Here is a 10,423-nt window from a genome sequence, read left to right as displayed (position 1 = left end):
TACAGAGCTGAGTAAATATATAATTGTGACTGTATGTTTGACTCTCTGCTTGTGTCTGTATGACAGTGTGTGTGTGTGTGTGTGTGGTTTGCATGATTGTGTGCGGTTTGCATGATTGTGTGCCTGAATAACTGGTACTGCATGGCTGACTATTTGTCTGTATATCTTTATGCTAGGGAGGAAAGTGACACGCAAAAGGGGTTGGGGAAGAAAGACAGAAAAAGGGAAAGACACACAAAGGGACTGGGGGAGTAAGGGATACATAAAGAGCTTGTGATTAAATATGAAACGCACAAAGGGGCCAGGGCTCACGTATGAGACACAAGGGAGATGGGAGTAGAAAGATAGAAAAAAGGGGCGGAGGGGAGTAAGACATGCAAGCGGGTCCACTGCACACAAAAGTTGGGATAGGATACACTAAAGAGTGTAAGATATTCTAAAGAGGTTAAGACATTCAAAGGATGGTTTACAAGACACAGGTTAAGATGCAATGAGGGGCAAAATGCATCTTGGCATAGACTTGTACAGTGCAATTAAAACTACGTTCTATACAATAGAAGTCTAGCTATATTGTTATACAATAGGATACATAGTACAATTATAGATTCTGTGTGTAACAATGTGTGATTATAGATACTGTATGTCTGTGTGTAACAATGTATGATTATAGATACTGTGTCTGTGTGTAACAATGTATGATTATAGATACTGTGTCTGTGTGTAACAATGTATGATTATAGATACTGTGTCTGTGTGTAACAATGTATGATTATAGATACTGTGTCTGTGTGTAACAATGTATGATTATAGAGACATTGTAACAGACACAGTACTCTTATAAATTAATTGTTACAAATATACGTACAGTATAACTATAGATGCAGTTACACATAATAGACCTATACAGTACAGTTATAGAAACATTGCTACATATAATAGACATATACACAGTATAGATACATTGCTGCACATAATAGACATGTACAGTTATAGAAACATTGTTACACATTTAACTGGAGACATACAGTACCATTATAGATGCATTGTTATAAACATGACAGTACAGTTCTAAATACGTTGTTACACATATAATAGACATATGGTACTGTTAGATAATTACACAACTAGAGGTCAGGAAAAACCTGACCCCATAGTCAAGAGTGGACTAAATGGGTAATATGGGCTTAACCCAGAAAATACAAAATTGAAAAAAAACGAAATCTTTCTTTGAAAGTCCCAAATCAAAAGACTATGGTTAACGATTCTCAAAATTAGATTACCCACATATAACATGTAACCCACTATAATTAGTAAGAAACAAAATTAAAATATAAAAACTTTTAGTACTTAAAGGGCATATCTACATAAAAGTGAAAAAGAAAAAAAAAAAAGGGCAAAGTGAAAAACACAAAAGTGACTTCTGAAAGTGTAATATTAAAAAGGAGAAACCGAGGGGGTCTGCCTATCTGGCTTGTATAAATCAATCACAGCAAGTGTGAGAAAATACACTCATTTCTTGATCAACACAAGTAGAAATATAGTATCCAGAAAGACAGCTGTTTAGTAATAAAATATTATTCCAAGTGGAAGGCTAGAATGTAGCCAATTAAATAGCAGCAGTCTATGGGGATCAGAACAATAACGCTTGGCATTTAGATTATAGATATTGGAGATATTCAAAAAGGTGAATAAAAGGTAGGGGTAGATACAATGATAGAGATAATGGAAGTAAACTGGTATATTAGTAGAGTCTGATTACAAGGAACAGGAGGGGTAGGTGTATAGAGTGTTAATTCGCCTCCCCCACCTTAATTCTCTCTGGGTTAGTGAATAGGGTGAGGGTTCTCTCGCTGGGTTAGTGAATAGGGTGAGGGTTTTCTCTCTGGGTTAGTGAATAAGGTGAGGGTTCTCTCTCTGGGTTAGTGAATAGGGTGCTGGGTTAGTGAATAGGGTGAGGGTTTTCTCTCTGGGTTAGTGAATAGGGTGAGGGTTTTCTCTCTGGGTTAGTGAATAGGGTGAGGGTTCCTCTCTGGGTTAGTGAATAGGGTGAGGGTTTCTCTCTGGGTTAGTGAATAGGGTGAGGGTTCTCTCTCTGGGTTAGTGAATAGGGTGAGGGTTCTCTCTCTGGGTTAGTGAATAGGGTGAGGGTTCTCTCTCTGGGTTAGTGAATAGGGTGAGGGTTTTCTCTCTGGGTTAGTGAATAGGGAGAGGGTTCTCTCTGGGTTAGTGAATAAGGTGAGGGTTCTCTCTCTGGGTTAGTGAATAGGGTGAGGGTTCTCTCTCTGGGTTAGTGAATAGGTGAGGGTTCTCTCCCTGGGTTAGTGAATGAGGGGAGAGGGTTCTCTCTCTGGGTTAGTGAATAGGGTGAGGGTTCTCTCTCTGGGTTAGTGAATGGGGTGAGGGTTCTCTCTCTGGGTTAGTGAATGGGGTGAGGGTTCTCTCTCTGGGTTAGTGAATAGGGTGAGGGTTCTCTCTCTGGGTTAGTGAATAGGGTGAGGGTTCTCTCCCTGGGTTAGTGAATGGGGAGAGGGTTCTCTCTCTGGGTTAGTGAATGGGGTGAGGGTTCTCTCTCTGGGTTAGTGAATGGGGAGAGGGTTCTCTCTCTGGGTTAGTGAATGGGGTGAGGGTTCTCTCTCTGGGTTAGTGAATAGGGTGAGGGTTCTCTCTGGGTTAGTGAATGGGGTGAGGGTTTTCTCGCTGGGTTAGTGAATAGGGTGAGGGTTTTCTCTCTGGGTTAGTGAATAAGGTGAGGGTTCTCTCTCTGGGTTAGTGAATAGGGTGAGGGTTCTCTCTCTGGGTTAGTGAATAGGGTGAGGGTTTCTCTCTCTGGGTTAGTGAATAGGGTGAGGGTTTTCTCTCTGGGTTAGTGAATAGGGAGAGGGTTCTCTCTGGGTTAGTGAATAAGGTGAGGGTTCTCTCTCTGGGTTAGTGAATAAGGTGAGGGTTCTCTCTCTGGGTTAGTGAATAGGGTGAGGGTTCTCTCCTGGGTTAGTGAATGAGGGGAGAGGGTTCTCTCTCTGGGTTAGTGAATAGGGTGAGGGTTCTCTCTCTGAGTTAGTGAATGGGGTGAGGGTTCTCTCTCTGGGTTAGTGAATGGGGTGAGGGTTCTCTCTCTGGGTTAGTGAATAGGGTGAGGGTTCTCTCTCTGGGTTAGTGAATAGGGTGAGGGTTCTCTCTCTGGGTTAGTGAATAGGGTGAGGGTTCTCTCCCTGGGTTAGTGAATGGGGAGAGGGTTCTCTCTCTGGGTTAGTGAATGGGGTGAGGGTTCTCTCTCTGGGTTAGTGAATGGGGAGAGGGTTCTCTCTCTGGGTTAGTGAATGGGGTGAGGGTTCTCTCTCTGGGTTAGTGAATAGGGTGAGGGTTCTCTCTCTGGGTTAGTGAATGGGGTGAGGGTTTTCTCTCTGGGTTAGTGAATAGGGTGAGGGTTTTCTCTCTGGGTTAGTGAATAAGGTGAGGGTTCTCTCTCTGGGTTAGTGAATAGGGTGAGGGTTTTCTCTCTGGGTTAGTGAATAGGGTGAGGGTTTTCTCTCTGGGTTAGTGAATAAGGTGAGGGTTCTCTCTCTGGGTTAGTGAATAGGGTGAGGGTTCTCTCTGGGTTAGTGAATGGGGTGAGGGTTTTCTCTCTGGGTTAGTGAATAGGGTGAGGGTTCTCTCTGGGTTAGTGAATAAGGTGAGGGTTCTCTCTCTGGGTTAGTGAATAAGGTGAGGGTTCTCTCTGGGTTAGTGAATAGGGTGAGGGTTCTCTCTGGGTTAGTGAATAGGGTGAGGGTTCTCTCTCTGGGTTAGTGAATAGGGTGAAGGTTCTCTCTCTGGGTTAGTGAATAGGGTGAGGGTTCTCTCTCTGGGTTAGTGAATGGGGTGAGGGTTCTCTCTCTGGGTTAGTGAATAGGGTGAGGGTTCTCTCTCTGGGTTAGTGAATAGGGTGAGGGTTCTCTCTCTGGGTTAGTGAATGGGGTGAGGGTTCTCTCTCTGGGTTAGTGAATAGGGTGAGGGTTCTCTCTCTGGGTTAGTGAATAGGGTGAGGGTTTTCTCTCTGGGTTAGTGAATAGGGTGAGGGTTCTCTCTCTGGGTTAGTGAATGGGGTGAGGGTTCTCTCTCTGGGTTAGTGAATAGGGTGAGGGTTTTCTCTCTGGGTTAGTGAATAGGGTGAGGGTTCTCTCTCTGGGTTAGTGAATAGGGTGAGGGTTCTCTCTCTGGGTTAGTGAATAGGGTGAGGGTTCTCTCTCTGGGTTAGTGAATAGGGTGAGGGTTTTCTCTCTGGGTTAGTGAATAGGGAGAGGGTTCTCTCTGGGTTAGTGAATAAGGTGAGGGTTCTCTCTCTGGGTTAGTGAATGGGGTGAGGGTTCTCTCTCTGGGTTAGTGAATAGGGTGAGGGTTCTCTCCCTGGGTTAGTGAATGAGGGGAGAGGGTTCTCTCTCTGGGTTAGTGAATAGGGTGAGGGTTCTCTCTCTGGGTTAGTGAATGGGGTGAGGGTTCTCTCTCTGGGTTAGTGAATGGGGTGAGGGTTCTCTCTCTGGGTTAGTGAATAGGGTGAGGGTTCTCTCTCTGGGTTAGTGAATAGGGTGAGGGTTCTCTCCCTGGGTTAGTGAATGGGGAGAGGGTTCTCTCTCTGGGTTAGTGAATGGGGTGAGGGTTCTCTCTCTGGGTTAGTGAATGGGGAGAGGGTTCTCTCTCTGGGTTAGTGAATGGGGTGAGGGTTCTCTCTCTGGGTTAGTGAATAGGGTGAGGGTTCTCTCTGGGTTAGTGAATGGGGTGAGGGTTTTCTCGCTGGGTTAGTGAATAGGGTGAGGGTTTTCTCTCTGGGTTAGTGAATAAGGTGAGGGTTCTCTCTCTGGGTTAGTGAATAGGGTGAGGGTTCTCTCTCTGGGTTAGTGAATAGGGTGAGGGTTCTCTCTCTGGGTTAGTGAATAGGGTGAGGGTTTTCTCTCTGGGTTAGTGAATAGGGAGAGGGTTCTCTCTGGGTTAGTGAATAAGGTGAGGGTTCTCTCTCTGGGTTAGTGAATAAGGTGAGGGTTCTCTCTCTGGGTTAGTGAATAGGGTGAGGGTTCTCTCCCTGGGTTAGTGAATGAGGGGAGAGGGTTCTCTCTCTGGGTTAGTGAATAGGGTGAGGGTTCTCTCTCTGGGTTAGTGAATGGGGTGAGGGTTCTCTCTCTGGGTTAGTGAATGGGGTGAGGGTTCTCTCTCTGGGTTAGTGAATAGGGTGAGGGTTCTCTCTCTGGGTTAGTGAATAGGGTGAGGGTTCTCTCTCTGGGTTAGTGAATAGGGTGAGGGTTCTCTCCCTGGGTTAGTGAATGGGGAGAGGGTTCTCTCTCTGGGTTAGTGAATGGGGTGAGGGTTCTCTCTCTGGGTTAGTGAATGGGGAGAGGGTTCTCTCTCTGGGTTAGTGAATGGGGTGAGGGTTCTCTCTCTGGGTTAGTGAATAGGGTGAGGGTTCTCTCTGGGTTAGTGAATGGGGTGAGGGTTTTCTCGCTGGGTTAGTGAATAGGGTGAGGGTTTTCTCTCTGGGTTAGTGAATAGGGTGAGGGTTCTCTCTCTGGGTTAGTGAATAGGGTGAGGGTTTTCTCTCTGGGTTAGTGAATAGGGTGAGGGTTTTCTCTCTGGGTTAGTGAATAAGGTGAGGGTTCTCTCTCTGGGTTAGTGAATAGGGTGAGGGTTCTCTCTGGGTTAGTGAATGGGGTGAGGGTTTTCTCTCTGGGTTAGTGAATAGGGTGAGGGTTCTCTCTGGGTTAGTGAATAAGGTGAGGGTTCTCTCTCTGGGTTAGTGAATAAGGTGAGGGTTCTCTCTCTGGGTTAGTGAATAGGGTGAGGGTTCTCTCTGGGTTAGTGAATAGGGTGAGGGTTCTCTCTCTGGGTTAGTGAATAGGGTGAGGGTTCTCTCTCTGGGTTAGTGAATAGGGTGAGGGTTCTCTCTCTGGGTTAGTGAATGGGGTGAGGGTTCTCTCTCTGGGTTAGTGAATAGGGTGAGGGTTCTCTCTCTGGGTTAGTGAATAGGGTGAGGGTTCTCTCTCTGGGTTAGTGAATGGGGTGAGGGTTCTCTCTCTGGGTTAGTGAATAGGGTGAGGGTTCTCTCTCTGGGTTAGTGAATAGGGTGAGGGTTTTCTCTCTGGGTTAGTGAATAGGGTGAGGGTTCTCTCTCTGGGTTAGTGAATGGGGTGAGGGTTCTCTCTCTGGGTTAGTGAATAGGGTGAGGGTTTTCTCTCTGGGTTAGTGAATAGGGTGAGGGTTTTCTCTCTGGGTTAGTGAATAGGGTGAGGGTTCTCTCTCTGGGTTAGTGAATAGGGTGAGGGTTCTCGCTGGGTTAGTGAATGGGGTGAGGGTTTTCTCTCTGGGTTAGTGAATAGGGTGAGGGTTTTCTCTCTGGGTTAGTGAATAGGGTGAGGGTTCTCTCTCTGGGTTAGTGAATGGGGTGAGGGTTCTCTCTCTGGGTTAGTGAATGGGGTGAGGGTTCTCGCTGGGTTAGTGAATAGGGTGAGGGTTCTCTCTCTGGGTTAGTGAATAGGGTGAGGGTTTTCTCTCTGGGTTAGTGAATGGGGTGAGGGTTCTCTCTCTGGGTTAGTGAATGGGGTGAGGGTTTTCTCTCTGGGTTAGTGAATAGGGTGAGGGTTCTCTCTCTGGGTTAGTGAATAGGGTGAGGGTTCTCGCTGGGTTAGTGAATGGGGTGAGGGTTTTCTCTCTGGGTTAGTGAATAGGGTGAGGGTTCTCTCTCTGGGTTAGTGAATGGGGTGAGGGTTCTCTCTCGCTGGGTTAGTGAATAGGGTGAGGGTTCTCTCCCTGGGTTAGTGAATAGGGTGAGGGTTTTCTCTCTGGGTTAGTGAATGGGGAGAGGGTTCTCTCTCTGGGTTAGTGAATAGGGTGAGGGTTCTCTCGCTGGGTTAGTGAATAGGGTGAGGGTTCTCTCTCTGGGTTAGTGAATAGGGTGAGGGTTCTCTCGCTGGGTTAGTGAATGGGGTGAGGGTTCTCTCTCTGGGTTAGTAAATAGGGTGAGGATTCTCGCTGGGTTAGTGAATAGGGTGAGGGTTCTCTCTCTGGGTTAGTGAATGGGGTGAGGGTTCTCTCTCTGGGTTAGTGAATAGGGTGAGGGTTCTCGCTGGGGTAGTGAATAGGGTGAGGGTTCTCGCTGGGTTAGTGAATGGGGTGAGGGTTCTCTCGCTGGGTTAGTGAATAGGGTGAGGGTTCTCTCTCTGGGTTAGTGAATAGGGTGAGGGTTCTCTCTCTGGGTTAGTGAATGGGGAGAGGGTTCTCTCTCTGGGTTAGTGAATAGGGTGAGGGTTCTCTCTCTGGGTTAGTGAATGGGGTGAGGGTTCTCACTCTGGGTTAGTGAATAGGGTGAGGGTTCTCGCTGGGTTAGTGAATAGGGTGAGGGTTCTCGCTGGGTTAGTGAATGGGGTGAGGGTTCTCTCGCTGGGTTAGTGAATAGGGTGAGGGTTCTCTCTCTGGGTTAGTGAATGGGGTGAGGGTTCTCTCTCTGGGTTAGTGAATGGGGTGAGGGTTCTCTCTCTGGGTTAGTGAATAGGGTGAGGGTTCTCTCTCTGGGTTAGTGAATAGGGTGAGGGTTCTCTCTCTGGGTTAGTGAATGGGGTGAGGGTTCTCTCTCTGGGTTAGTGAATAGGGTGAGGGTTCTCTCTCTGGGTTAGTGAATGGGGTGAGGGTTCTCACTCTGGGTTAGTGAATAGGGTGAGGGTTCTCGCTGGGTTAGTGAATAGGGTGAGGGTTCTCGCTGGGTTAGTGAATGGGGTGAGGGTTCTCTCTCTGGGTTAGTGAATAGGGTGAGGGTTCTCTCTCTGGGTTAGTGAATAGGGTGAGGGTTTTCTCTCTGGGTTAGTGAATAGGGTGAGGGTTCTCTCTCTGGGTTAGTGAATAGGGTGAGGGTTCTCTCTCTGGGTTAGTGAATGGGGTGAGGGTTCTCTCTCTGGGTTAGTGAATGGGGTGAGGGTTCTCTCTCTGGGTTAGTGAATGGGGTGAGGGTTCTCGCTGGGTTAGTGAATAGGGTGAGGGTTCTCTCTCTGGGTTAGTGAATAGGGTGAGGGTTTTCTCTCTGGGTTAGTGAATGGGGTGAGGGTTCTCTCTCTGGGTTAGTGAATGGGGTGAGGGTTCTCTCTCTGGGTTAGTAAATAGGGTGAGGGTTCTCTCTCTGGGTTAGTGAATGGGGTGAGGGTTCTCTCTCTGGGTTAGTGAATGGGGTGAGGGTTCTCTCTCTGGGTTAGTGAATGGGGTGAGGGTTCTCGCTGGGTTAGTGAATAGGGTGAGGGTTCTCTCTCTGGGTTAGTGAATAGGGTGAGGGTTTTCTCTCTGGGTTAGTGAATGGGGTGAGGGTTCTCTCTCTGGGTTAGTGAATGGGGTGAGGGTTCTCTCTCTGGGTTAGTAAATAGGGTGAGGGTTCTCGCTGGGTTAGTGAATAGGGTGAGGGTTCTCTCTCTGGGTTAGTGAATGGGGTGAGGGTTCTCTCTCTGGGTTAGTGAATAGGGTGAGGGTTCTCGCTGGGTTAGTGAATAGGGTGAGGGTTCTCGCTGGGTTAGTGAATGGGGTGAGGGTTCTCTCGCTGGGTTAGTGAATAGGGTGAGGGTTCTCTCTCTGGGTTAGTGAATGGGGTGAGGGTTCTCTCTCTGGGTTAGTGAATAGGGTGAGGGTTCTCGCTGGGTTAGTGAATAGGGTGAGGGTTCTCGCTGGGTTAGTGAATGGGGTGAGGGTTCTTTCTCTGGGTTAGTGAATAGGGTGAGGGTTCTCTCTCTGGGTTAGTGAATGGGGTGAGGGTTCTCTCTCTGGGTTAGTGAATGGGGTGAGGGTTCTCTCTCTGGGTTAGTGAATAGGGTGAGGGTTCTCTCTCTGGGTTAGTAAATAGGGTGAGGGTTCTCGCTGGGTTAGTGAATAGGGTGAGGGTTCTCTCTCTGGGTTAGTGAATGGGGTGAGGGTTCTCTCTCTGGGTTAGTGAATAGGGTGAGGGTTCTCGCTGGGTTAGTGAATAGGGTGAGGGTTCTCGCTGGGTTAGTGAATGGGGTGAGGGTTCTCTCGCTGGGTTAGTGAATAGGGTGAGGGTTCTCTCTCTGGGTTAGTGAATAGGGTGAGGGTTCTCGCTGGGTTAGTGAATAGGGTGAGGGTTCTCGCTGGGTTAGTGAATGGGGTGAGGGTTCTCTCTCTGGGTTAGTGAATAGGGTGAGGGTTCTCTCTCTGGGTTAGTGAATGGGGTGAGTGTTCTCTCTCTGGGTTAGTGAATAGGGTGAGGGTTCTCTCTCTGGGTTAGTGAATAGGGTGAGGGTTCTCTCTCTGGGTTAGTGAATGGGGTGAGGGTTCTCTCTATGGGTTAGTGAATGGGGTGAGGGTTCTCGCTGGGTTAGTGAATAGGGTGATGGTTTTCTCTCTGGGTTAGTGAATAGGGTGAGGGTTCTCTCTCTGGGTTAGTGAATGGGGTGAGGGTTTTCTCTCTGGGTTAGTGAATAGGGTGAGGGTTTTCTCTCTGGGTTAGTGAATAGGGTGAGGGTTTTCTCTCTGGGTTAGTGAATAGGGTGAGGGTTCTCTCTCTGGGTTAGTGAATAGGGTGAGGGTTCTCGCTGGGTTAGTGAATGGGGTGAGGGTTTTCTCTCTGGGTTAGTGAATAGGGTGAGGGTTTTCTCTCTGGGTTAGTGAATAGGGTGAGGGTTCTCTCTCTGGGTTAGTGAATGGGGTGAGGGTATTCGCTGGGTTAGTGAATGGGGTGAGGGTTCTCTCTCTGGGTTAGTGAATAGGGTGAGGGTTCTCTCTCTGGGTTAGTGAATAGGGTGAGGGTTCTCTCTCTGGGTTAGTGAATGGGGTGAGGGTTCTCTCTCTGGGTTAGTGAATGGGGTGAGGGTTTTCTCTCTGGGTTAGTGAATAGGGTGAGGGTTCTCTCTCTGGGTTAGTGAATAGGGTGAGGGTTCTCGCTGGGTTAGTGAATGGGGTGAGGGTTTTCTCTCTGGGTTAGTGAATAGGGTGAGGGTTCTCTCTCTGGGTTAGTGAATGGGGTGAGGGTTCTCTCTCGCTGGGTTAGTGAATAGGGTGAGGGTTCTCTCCCTGGGTTAGTGAATAGGGTGAGGGTTTTCTCTCTGGGTTAGTGAATGGGGAGAGGGTTCTCTCTCTGGGTTAGTGAATAGGGTGAGGGTTCTCTCGCTGGGTTAGTGAATAGGGTGAGGGTTCTCTCTCTGGGTTAGTGAATAGGGTGAGGGTTCTCTCGCTGGGTTAGTGAATGGGGAGAGGGTTCTCTCTCTGGGTTAGTGAATAGGGTGAGGGTTCTCTCTCTGGGTTAGTGAATAGGGTGAGGGTTCTCTCGCTGGGTTAGTGAATGGGGAGAGGGTTCTCTCTCTGGGTTAGTGAATGGGGAGAGGGTTCTCTCTCTGGGTTAGTGAATAGGGTGAGGGTTCTCTCGCTGGGTTAGTGAATGGGGAGAGGGTTCTCTCTCTGGGTTAGTGAATGG

This window comes from Pelobates fuscus, chromosome 13, assembly GCF_036172605.1.
Source record: "Pelobates fuscus isolate aPelFus1 chromosome 13, aPelFus1.pri, whole genome shotgun sequence".
NCBI lineage: Eukaryota > Metazoa > Chordata > Amphibia > Anura > Pelobatidae > Pelobates > Pelobates fuscus.
The sequence above is the reverse complement of the archived record's forward strand: the minus strand, read 5'-3'. Positions refer to the sequence as shown.